Genomic DNA, 12,173 nt, shown 5'->3' with positions numbered 1-12,173 from the left:
ACTTAAAGTACCAAAAATACACATTATTCAGAGTAATATTATATTATTACATTAATGTCACTGTAATGCCGCAGCTCATTTAATAACTTTATATTCTGCTGGTTGTATAATCAATAATAATACATCAACATTTATTAGATGAACAATAATCTGAATCTGTAAAGTAACTAATGAGCCGACTAGTCACTCTTAAGCACCAGACTATTCAGACAGTTAGACAGACAGACAGACAGACAGACAGTTAGAGAGAGACGGGCAGACAGACAGGCAGACAGACAGACAGACAGGCAGACAGACAGACAGACAGACAGTTGGCTCCTCCCTTCCTCCCTTCCTCTCAGAATCAGACAGACAGACAGACAGACAGTTGGCTCCTCCCTTCCTCCCTTCCTCTCAGAATCAGACTCTGTGAATGAAGGTGAAACTGCTGCTTTATGATTTTCTAGCTGAACGAGTCGTGTTTTATTCTGGAAGGATGATCAGACGCTATCAATCAGATTATTGATCCGTTTGAAACATTGAAAACATCACTTAATTTCCTTCCTGAATGATGATGCTACTACATATCTGGTTTTAATTATTGATCTGTAGTGTGACACTGCAGGAAACCTGATCCATGTCATTTGACCTGGTCAACATGTAGAACAGGTTTAAAGACGAGGTTCTGTTCAACGGAACGTTTAATATATGTTTTAATTAAGTTTTATTTATGCTTTAATTATGTTTTATTTATGTTTTATTTATGTTTTAATTATGTTTTATTTATGTTTTAATTATGTTTTATTTATGTTTTAATTATGTTTAAATTATGTTTTATTGATGTTTTAATTTTGTTTTATATATGTTTTATCGATTGTTTTATTTCATGTTTTATTGATTGATTTATTTATGTTTTAATTATGTTTTATCGATTTTATTGACGTTTTTTGATGTTCTATTGAGGAGAGGAGAAACAAGAAGGAGAGAGGAGGATGTTCTCCAAACTGAAGAACCCTGCAAAGATCTGGAAGAACCGCAGACAAAAGAACCACACTGAGACTAAAGGTCAGAACCAACAGAACCCCACATAGAACACCATCAGCCAGAACCAACAGAACCCCACATAGAACACCATTAAGTCAGAACCAACAGAACCTCAGATAGAACACAATCAGGTCAGAACCAACAGAACCTTAGATAGAACACAATCAGGTCAGAACCAACAGAACCTTAGATAGAACACCATTAGGAGAGAACCAACAGACCTTAGATAGAACACAATCAGGTTGGAACCAAGAGAACCTTAGATAGAACACAATCAGGTCGGAACAAACAGAAGCTTAGATAGAACATCATTAAGTCAGAACCAACAGAACCTTAGATAGAACACAATCAGGTCAGAACCAACAGAACCTTAGATAGAACACCATTAGGTGAGAACCAACAGAACCTTAGATATAACACAATCAGGTTGGAACCAAGAGAACCTTAGATAGAACACCATTAGGTCAGAACCAACAAAATCCTAGATATAACACAATCAGGTCGGAACCAACAGAACCATCAGTTTGACCTTAGTGTCCTGTAGGCTCACAGGTCCTGAAGGGTCCTAAGGGTCCTGAAGTACCCTTTCTGTGCACATTTACATTACATGACATTACATTACAGTCATTTAGCAGACGCTTTTATCCAAAGACTTACAGGAAGTGTATTCAACATAGGTATTCAAGAGAACTACTAGTCACCAGAAGTCATCAGTGCATCTCCTTTCTCTAAACAAGCATCTAAGAGCAGAAACCAGAGCAAAAGTACAGAAACAAACTAATATGAATACAATAAGTGCTCAGAGGAAGGCTCAGGTAGTACTTTATCAGGGTAGTATTTTTTATCAGGTAGTACTTCTTTATCAGTAGTACTTTTTATCAGGTAGTGCTTCTTTATCAGGTAGTGCTTCTTTATCAGGTAGTACTTCTTTATCAGGTAGTGCTTCTTTATCAGTAGTACTTCTTTATCAGGTAGTACTTCTTTATCAGTAGTACTTCTTTATCAGTAATTTATCAGGTAGTACTTTATCCAGTTTATCAGGTAGTATCAGGTAGTACTTTATCAGGTAGTACTTCTTTATCAGGTAGTACTTCTTTATCAGGTAGTACTTCTTGAAGAGGTGAGGTTAAAAGATGGGCAAGACTCTGCTGTCCTGAGGTCAGTGGGGAGTTCATTCCTCCACTGAGGGGTCAGGACAGGAAGAAGCTGTGACCGGGTGGATCGGCTGCAGGGACCTCTGAGCGGCCCAAGGGCAACAGTCACCCCGAGGCAGCAGAGAGGAGTGGTGGGGGTGAGATAGAAGGAGCTGTTCCTTTACTAGCGTACTAGCTTTGTGTTGTCAGAGCTTCTGAGGTCCTGAAGGAACTCATTCATAATAACACAAGAATGTTCTGTTTGTTGCAGAGGATGAGTTGTTCTCTGAGGAGGTCTTGAGCAGGAGGAGGAGCAGGAGGAGGAGCAGCTGGAGGAGGTCGGCAGGAGGCTGATCATCAGGGAGGAGCAGCTGTTCAGTCAGGGACTCCCCAGTGAAGAGGAGGAGGACCAGCTGCAGAAAGACTTTGAGGCTCTGAGACTACAGATGTGGATGGCCGCGTGACAACACCTTCACCACCTCCACCTCCTCCACCTTTACCACCATCGCCTCCTCCTCCTCCACCGCCGCCTCCTCCTCCTCCTCAGGGCAGTTGAAGGTCCTGAGGAGTGCTGTGCCTCCATCCAGCAGCAGGAGATGCAGGACCGGCTCTGGACAGGTTGTCTTGAGGAACGGGTCCCAGTGTGGCGTCCTCAGAAGTGTCTCAGGACTCACAACACTCTGCTGCATCACCTGGTGGAGTCCAGACTGATGAAGGCTGCTGAGGATGACTGCAGAGAACCTGAAGAACTGTCCTCTCCTCTGAAGAGACAGGTGAGTCATCAACCTGCAGGTGTGTTTTATGGAGAACCTATGTTACTAAACCACTTGTACAGGTGTGTCTTATGGAGAACCTATGTTACTAATACACCTGTGCAGGTGTGTCGTATGGACAACCTATGTTACTAAAAAACCACCTGTACAGGTGTGTCTTATGGAGAACCTATGTTACTAAACCACTTGTACAGGTGTGTCTTATGGAGAACCTATGTTACTAATACACCTGTGCAGGTGTGTCGTATGGAGAACCTATGTTACTAAACCACCTGTATGTCTTATGGACAACCTATGTTACTAAACCACCTGTACAGGTGTGTCTTATGGAGAACCTATGTTAAATACACCTGTGCAGGTGTGTCGTATGGGGAAGCGTATGAAGGAGGACCTGCTGACGGTGGTGAGGACGGTTCAGGACTGTTACCCTCCACAGATGGACATCCTGAACCTGTACGCCGGACTCTTCCACCAGAACTTCTCTGCTCGGCTGACTGAACTCGCTGCTCCGGGTGTGGAAATAGACAACTGCTGCTACCTGCTCCTCTGGATCAACCACTATTATCCACAGTGAGTCCATCACATCTTCACCTCCTGTATAACTGAATCTGTAACACCCACGACCGGATCAGCGATCATTCAGAGTCTTCAGGGTCTCAGCTGGGACAGATTAAAGAACTAAATCAGTTTCACATCTGGACCCTCAAACATCTTCAGGTTTGGATGTTTGAGAATCTGGTTCAGCCTCCTGATTCTTCTTTTTTTACCATGTTTATATTTTCATCTTATAACTGACTCACATTTGATAATTTAGACAATAAAGAAAGGGATGAATGCAGCTGATATAATATTATGAGACCAGACTTTATTGATCTCTGAGGATAAATCGTTTAAATAAGAGACATTATGGAGATTCAATTCTTCACCATGAGAACATGTATACAGGTAAGAGTACGATAGGTACAATAGACATGGTAATAATACATAATAAAGTATATAATGTCATATATATGTATTATATGTACAGAATATGTACTACAGTCAACCTTTATCGTTATACTATACAGACCTTTTCTAATAACTCAATAATAAAACTTAATTTCATCAGAGATCCACTGATCTGGGGCCAGTTTAGCTGTGACATCTCAGGGGAGTTTGTTTCCTCCTGCAGTGAAATATTAAACCATGAAGAACTGCAGGGAAAGATCAAGACGGCCTGTCTGGGTTCTCTGCTGATGCAGGACCACCTTAACCGCCTGGAGGACCAGTACCTGACCCACACTGAGGTACAGACCAGCAGACCGATGGGTCCTGGTCCCAGTCAGGGAGTCCTGTAATGTTATTTAGTGTTACTTTACTTTAACACTTGTTGTTTCTCAGATTGTTGTTATGTTGTCATAAAGTTTTTAAAAAGTTAGTTTATCTTAAGTTTATCTTTAAATGTCGTCTGTGAGTAAAGTGAAAGTGTTGGTCAAATAAAGTAAAGCCAGTGGAAGTATTCACAGTGAAAGGAGTAGAAGTGTCTGTTGAAGTGTTCACACTGAAAGGAGTTGAAGTGTGTTTCCTTCCTTCAGGACAAAGTGAAGCTGTGGCTGAACGCAGCTCTGAAAAAAGAAGAGGAGAGCTGGCTGAGCGGCCAGAAACCTGAACTCATAGACCAGTACTGCTTCAGTCCACTGGCTATGGATGTCATACAGGTGAGACACAGGTGTGACACATCCAGGTAGTGTTGCAGGTTTACCTGGACATGTCTCTGTGTTTGTGTGTCCAGGTGATGAACAGCTCCCTGAGCGACTTCAACTGTGTGATCAGAGAGCAGAGCAAAGCTCAGAGGATCACCGCTCACCTGGACGGCTTCCTCAGCAGGTAGAATACTTATGGGGCTCGTTGATCCAGGTGTGAGGTTAGAGTACTAACAGGGATCATACAGGTGTGAGGTTAGGGTACTAACAGGGCTCATACAGGTGTGAGGTTAGAGTAATATCGGGGATCATACAGGTGTGAGGTTAGAGTAATATCGGGGATCATACAGGTGTGAGGTTAGAGTACTAACAGGGATCATACAGGTGTGAGGTTAGAGTACTAACAGGGCTCATACAGGTGTGAGGTTAGAGTACTAACAGGGATCATACAGGTGTGAGGTTAGAGTAATATCGGGGATCATACAGGTGTGAGGTTAGGGTACTAACAGGGATCATACAGGTGTGAGGTTAGGGTACTAACAGGGCTCATACAGGTGTGTCGTTACATTAATACACTCTGTGTTTCAGCTATAAGACGTGTGTGGAGGAGTTTGTGAAGGGAAACCACGGCAACGCTGGCTCGATGATCAAAGCTCAGCTGGTCTGTGAGCAGCAGCTCAGGTACGACCTGAAGCATTCTTGGAAGTGTAGGAAGTCACTGCTAGATGAGGCAGTTGGTGGGAATGTGGACTCTGATTGACGCTGTTTTCCTGCTCTTTCATTGGTTCTCTGTGACTGTCCTCAGGGATTACATCACAAGTCAAACTGGAAGTCTGTCGGAGCCGCAGAGACAAAGCTGTCTGGACAGTCTGTCGGCCCTGAAGGATTGTGGGTACAGGTGTTTCACCTGTCCTATCCACATCCAGCTGAAGGTACAAATACATCAAAAGTGAAGCTTTGATTCCTCTTTGCTTTAAAAGCCATGACCTTTGACTCTAAATGCAAAATTAGACTGTGTGTTTGTTCAAACGGGCCAAATGCTGGTAAGAAAGAGGATCCCAACGCTCAGGACCATAGAGGAGCATCGGTAGAGGAGGATCTGTAGAGGAGATCGGGTAGAGGAAGATCGGTAGAGGAAGATCCGTAGAGGAGGATCTGCAGAGGAGGATCCGTAGAGGAGGATCCGTAGAGGAGGACCTGTTCAGAAGGATTGGTAGAGGAGGATCGGTAGAGGAGGATTGGTAGAGGAAGATCCGTAGAAGAGGATCCGTAGAGGAGGATCGGTAGAGGAGGATCCGTAGAGGAGGATCGGTAGAGGAAGATCGGTAGAGGAGGATCGGTAGAGGAAGATTGGTAGAGGAAGATCAGTAGAGGAGGATCCGTGGAGGAGGATCCGCAGAGGAGGATCGGTAGAGGAGGATCGGTAAAGGAGGATCTGTAGAGGAGGATTGGTAGAGGAGGATCGGTAGAGGAGGATCGGTAAAGGAGGATCTGTAGAGGAGGATTGGTAGAGGAGGATCCGTAGAGGAGGATCCATAGAGGAGGACCTGTTCAGAAGGATTGGTAGAGGAGGATCGGTAGAAGAGGATCCGTAGAGGAGGATCGGTAGAGGAGGATCTGTAGAGGAGGATCCATAGAGGAGGACCTGTTCAGAAGGATTGGTAGAGGAGGATCGGTAGAGGAGGATTGGTAGCGGAAGATCCGTAGAAGAGGATCGGTAGAGGAGGATCCGTAGAAGAGGATCCGTAGAGGAGGATCGGTAGAGGAGGATCCGCAGAGTAGGATGCGTAGAGGAGGATCCGCAGAGGAGGATTGGTTCTGTGACAGATCAAAATGTTAATGTGACCTTTTTTGCATAGAATGAGCTGCATTCTTTCTCTCTCCGTTCATTTAGAGCTTCGATCCTCCGTCACCATATTATGTTTATTTCTCTGCTTGGTGTTCTTCATGTGAAGCTACATGAGTTTCCCTGAGAGTTTACCGCAGCAGGTCCAGGTCTGGCTGTACCACAGCAGGTCCAGGTCTGGCTGTACTTCAGCAGGTCTGGCTGTACCACAGCAGGTCCAGGTCTGGCTGTACTTCAGCAGGTCTGGCTGTACCGCAGCAGGTCCAGGTCTGGCTGTACTTCAGCAGGTCTGGCTGTACCACAGCAGGTCCAGGTCTGGCTGTACTTCAGCAGGTCTGGCTGTACCGCAGCAGGTCCAGGTCTGGCTGTACTTCAGCAGGTCCAGGTATAGCTGTTCTGCAGCTGTTGAGGCAGAAAACCATTGAAGAGACGAAGTTCTTGGAGTTTACAACCAGCGGGAATATTTTATTAAGGATGAGTTTGCAACAAAATTCAACACGTTAGTCCTTACATGATCTCTTATATAGCTTTAATCTCGCCCCCCTTCCATCACTTTCAGCCAATCACGTCTCGTCGATTGGACCATGACAAAGCACATCTGGCCTTTCACTCACGTACTGTTTTCCTTCATTAAATGTCAGGTTGTGATAACCTAAACGACAGGACTAATGTCACTCTCACCTCCCAACCCCTCCTGGCACGACTTTGGCACTTGTTTATGGGAATCGCTTGTCTCCCTCATTCCCACAGATGATCTTATCAAACAAGTTATTGGGGTTCAACATAACACGTTATATAAAGTTGTATAAAGTTGTATATTCGGTAGATTTTCCTCAACACAGCAGGTCCAGGTTCTGCGGTAGTCCTGTCCTGTAGGAGCCAACAGAAGCAGATCAACAGCATAGAGTAGAACCTGATCTGTGAGTGGAGCTTTGAGACCAGCTGCTTCTGGTTCCTCTAGTTAATGTGGATGTGGACTGGAAAGGGACTTCACTCTCACTCTGAGACAAACATCTGGTCCTTATGTTGACGGTTCCATTGTTTCATTGATTTAATTGAATAATGTTTGACCTTTTTTAAACCTCTGAGACACCAGAGATGTAGAAGTTGTTTTGGTTGATGTTGGTCCATGACGGCATTCAGGGTGTAAATATGGTCTGAGGGACTTTGTGTTGCTGAACCTTCACAAAGCTGGAATTCATCTCCAGAGTTAAAGCTGGTGAGACTCCAGATGTTTCACAGAAACACTCAGAGTTTCAGGAGGACCAACTGGAGCTCCAGCGTCTCCTTCAGGACCAGTTCTTCTCCTGGTTTCAGTCTGAGATAGAATCAGAATCAGCTCTATTTGCCAAGTATGCGTACGCATACAAGGAATTTGACTTCGATTTTTTTCTTGCAGTTGGGGGGGTGAAGGTGGACTTGTGGAACCTGCAGTAGAACACATTCAGGTTGTTCGCCAGTTGACGACCAAACGTCTCCTTTCTGTTGCACAACATTTTCCCGGAATCACATGAACCAATCAATCACATCTCATGACCAATAACCACTAACTGACGATGTGTTCAGGTGTCTTTCAGTCAGCTGTGGACCTCTGTCTGGTTGGACGGGTCACTTCCTGTTGTTGACTCTCTGCTGGACTACCTGAACCAGCAGCTGATCCACCTGACTGACCTAAAACCAGCCTGCAGACAGGTGAAAAGGATTACCTGTCTGCCTGTCCACCTGTCTGTCTGACTGACCACCTGTCTGTCTGTTTAGCTGTCTGTCTTTCCATCTGTCTGTCTGTTTACCTGTCTGTCTGACTGACTACCTGTCTCTCTGCAGTCCCTGCTGTGTGTCCTCCATCAGGACCTGGTTCTTCAGTATGTAAAGAGGATGATGAAGACCAGGATGAGGAGCAGAGAGCAGCAGGTGGGCGGAGCTCAGAGGATGAAGGAAGACGTCCAGAAGATCACTGACTTCTTCAGCGAGGGGGTGAGAGTCCACCTCAGGTCTTGGTCTGTCCTGATCCAGGTCTCCTGGTCTGTCCTGATCCAGGTCTCCTGGTTCCCAGCAGAAACTCTGGGACCCGTCACATGAAAACCTTCAGCCTGTCTCACAGTACCTTGTCTGTGTCCTCAGGGCTGTAGTGGTACTGTAGTAGTACTGTAGTAGTACTGTAGTAGTACTCTAGTAGTACTCTAACAGTACCTTGTCTGTGTCCTCAGGGCTGTAGTGGTACTGTAGTAGTACTATAGTAGTACTGTAGTAGTACTGTAGTAGTACTGTAGTAGTACTCTAACAGTACCTTGTCTGTGTCCTCAGGGCTGCTCTGAGTCCCTCTGGCTCAGTGAGGTTCTCTGCAGCCTCGCTGAGGTTCTCCGTCTTCAGGATCCTGAAAGTGTTCAGCTGGAGCTCGTGAGTCTGACCAGAAGGTTCCCAGACCTCAGGTACACAGAGACTACCAGAGAGTGTGTACTTGTACCTCTAATCATGTATGTTTGCTTTTGAACTGTGTTTATTGTTCTGGTATCTGCAAACAAACCGGGAATCTTTTCTGATTCGGATTCTGAGAGAGCCAAAGAACAAAACAGGAAAAGACAGAAAAGATTTTGTTTCGTTTACTTTTTATTATCGATGACATCAGCAAAAGCAGCTTCTCACCTCATTTACTTTTTAATAACTAAGAGTCTCAGACAGGAAGTCAGGGGGACAAACAGGACATGTAAAAACTAAACATCAGGTGTTCCTGAACTCACCTGAGCACACCTGAGCTCACCTGAGCACACCTGAACTCACCTGAGCACACCTGAGCTGAAGAAAGAGCCGTGTGTTCTGTGCGGTTTAAATAGGTCAGTTGATGTTCTCATATTCAAATACTGGAGCTGTGACCTGGATCAGCTGGATGACAAACACCTGGTTGCCATAGGAGATGCAGGTGTGGCTGGTTTGGTGTCAGGTGTCACAGGTGTGTGAAGAAAAAGAAAAACACTGAGAGGACTCGTGTTCATAAGAAAACCTGCAGCATCAGAGAGAAACTGCCTGTCTGACTGATATAATATACTATATATTAATAAACACTTTATCTCTGAACATTATATTGATAAACACTTTATCTCTAAACATTATATTGATAAACACTTTATAAACACGTTGTTGTTCCCCATAAAGAGATTTTGTTTCTGTATTAATCAATAAGGTGTTTTATTGATCCCCCCTCTGTTTCTCCTCAGTGATGTTCATGTGTCAGCGCTGCTTTCTCTGAAAACCGGCCTATCGGCGGCTGACGTTCGCTCCATCAGGCGGAGCGTGGAGGAGAACCGCCTACTCGTTGTCTCCACCAATGAGAGTCCTCCGTTCTTCTCCAGGGTCAAAGTGAAATGGATCAATCAAAAGATCAGTCAGATGGGGCTGAAGCCCTAACTAGTTTCAGAATGTCGGTGAAGTAGAAGGTTCAGACTGGTTCATATGAATCCATCTTGTTTCTGTCGTCATGTGATCAGGACATTTAACTCTGAAGGTCATGTGACATGATGAAGGACGGAGAGCTGAAGAGAGAAGAAGAAGCAGCTCCTTTAGACTCCAGTCTGATGTGGAGTTCCTCAGGGTTCCAAGCTGGGTCCTCTTCAGGTCCTTTTGTAAGAAGCTTCTCTGGTAGAGAACGTGGTAGAGAACTGTTCTGTTCTAGAGTCAGAACCAGCTGTTTGTTCTGCAGGTCAGAGCAGAACATCTGAGACAAATGATGTGGAGCGTCACCAGACTCCACTGACGGGCCTTTATCAGCTGCTACATCACCATGGAAACAATGAAACCAGTCACACACACACACTCATTATACTACACATCCGTTATGTTGTTCATATTAACGAACACTATTATCCTCAAGAGTAAAATAATCATATGTAGAGGAACTGCACTAATATGTTCTAATATGTTCTAATAATAATAATAATTTATTCGCACATATATTGTACAGTAGGAAGAAACAAACATAATCACATGCTCACTAGGAGACTGATCCTGGTCAGTCTCCTCAAACTCACATTCTCTCAGACCATCTCGAACTTCACATAGCTCTTGTATACAAGTAGCAACACCCATACAATCAGCAACGGTATCATTACATATTAGAAAAAAGACGTCTGTTATACGTCAACATATTTACATTAGTTGTGTACATGAGAAACTATTGGTTAAAAGCACGTCTGACTATACATCAATCCTTCAGAACACAGGCGAACTAAGGCATTATCGCTATTATGCACAGTGCACAGGAACATAGAGAAGCGAGATAATGACATTCAATATTAGCTGTTGACATAAGACTTGTCACAGTTCTTCCTCCATACTGTGGCGGCTGTGGCACATGAGGTAGAGCGCTTGTCCCGTAACCACAAGGTTGGTGGTTCAAACCCCTCTACCGGCAACATGCCGAGGTGTCCTTGAGCAAGACACCTAACCCAAAGTTGCTCCCCGGGCGCTTCATTGCAGCCCACTGCTCCTCCGGGATGGTTAAATGCAGAGAAATAATTTCCCCATTGTGGGACTAATAAAGGATTGATTATTATTATTATTATTATTATACTGTCAGTAGCTCCATACTCCTGTCACTCTCCCTCACTCACCTAATCAGCCTCATGCAGTGCACCTGTCTGCCACGCCCACCTCACCAGCACCATCCCTCTCACCTGCTCACTCTGCTGCACCTACACCCTGCAGTGTTTAAACCCCAGTCAGTCACACACTCGCTGCCAGATCATTGGTTGAATTTATGCAATTTCCCGTGGACTGCCTTCCCGTTGCCGACCCTGCCTGCTTGTCTGGACTTCCCTGCCTTGCCTGTGCCCCGGTCAACGACTCAGCCTTCTGTCCCCGACCACCGGATTCCTACCTTGCCTTTGCCTCAGTTAGCCACCTGAGCCTTTTGTCCCCGACCACGAGTTTAGCCTCCGCTTCCTCTGGTTTCCGTTTCCGACAGTGTAAATGTACACAGTTTAAATGTACACAGTGTAAATGTACACAGTTTAAATGTACACAGTGTAAATGTACACAGTTTAAATGTACACAGTGTAAATGTACACAGTTTAAATGTACACAGTGTAAATGTACACAGTTTAAATGTACACAGTGTAAATGTACACAGTGTAAATGTACACAGTTTAAATGTACACAGTGTAAATGTACACAGTTTAAATGGGAGGAAGTGAGTAAAATAAATTAATGTACAAACAATAAGACGGTCAGAACATTGTTGTTTGGCAACTTATAAACAATATAAAGTATTATAATGTGTAATATGCCAGCGAGCATCTTCACGTTTAAACATGACTATGGTCACCGGTGAACAGACGTTCAACAGTGAATATGTTTTTAATTCTTGTTTAATTTACAGACATCTGAAATATGACAGCTCATCTCCTGGAGGCTTTGACAACATTTAAAGAAGAAACGGGAGATTCTGTTGTGTGTATTTTCAATGTTGTGGGCGTGGTCTGCACTCAGCAGCAGGGGGAGAGAGGTGTGGGAGTGGTTCATGAGAGAGGTGTGGGAGTGGTTCATGAGAGAGGTGTGGGAGTGGTTCATGAGAGAGGTGTGGGAGTGGTTCATGGGAGAGGTGTGGGAGTGGTTCATGAGAGAGGTGTGGGAGTGGTTCATGAGAGAGGTGTGGGAGTGGTTCATGGGAGAGGTGTGGGAGTGGTTCATGGGAGAGGTGTGGGAGTGGTTCATGGGAGAGGTG

At 44.6% G+C, this 12,173-nt stretch overlaps 1 pseudogene; it reads left to right on the top strand.

Moving 5' to 3' along the window:
• Nucleotides 1-942: 942 nt before the first annotated feature.
• Nucleotides 943-9,859, top strand: LOC129117008 (tumor necrosis factor alpha-induced protein 2-like; annotated as a pseudogene).
• The last annotated feature ends 2,314 nt before the right edge of the window (nt 9,860-12,173 follow it).

The sequence above is a fragment of the Anoplopoma fimbria genome, unplaced genomic scaffold, assembly GCF_027596085.1.
Source record: "Anoplopoma fimbria isolate UVic2021 breed Golden Eagle Sablefish unplaced genomic scaffold, Afim_UVic_2022 Un_contig_9755_pilon_pilon, whole genome shotgun sequence".
NCBI classification, from domain to species: Eukaryota; Metazoa; Chordata; class Actinopteri; order Perciformes; family Anoplopomatidae; genus Anoplopoma; species Anoplopoma fimbria.
Note: the sequence above shows the minus strand (reverse complement) of the source record. Positions and strands in the feature narration are given on the sequence as shown.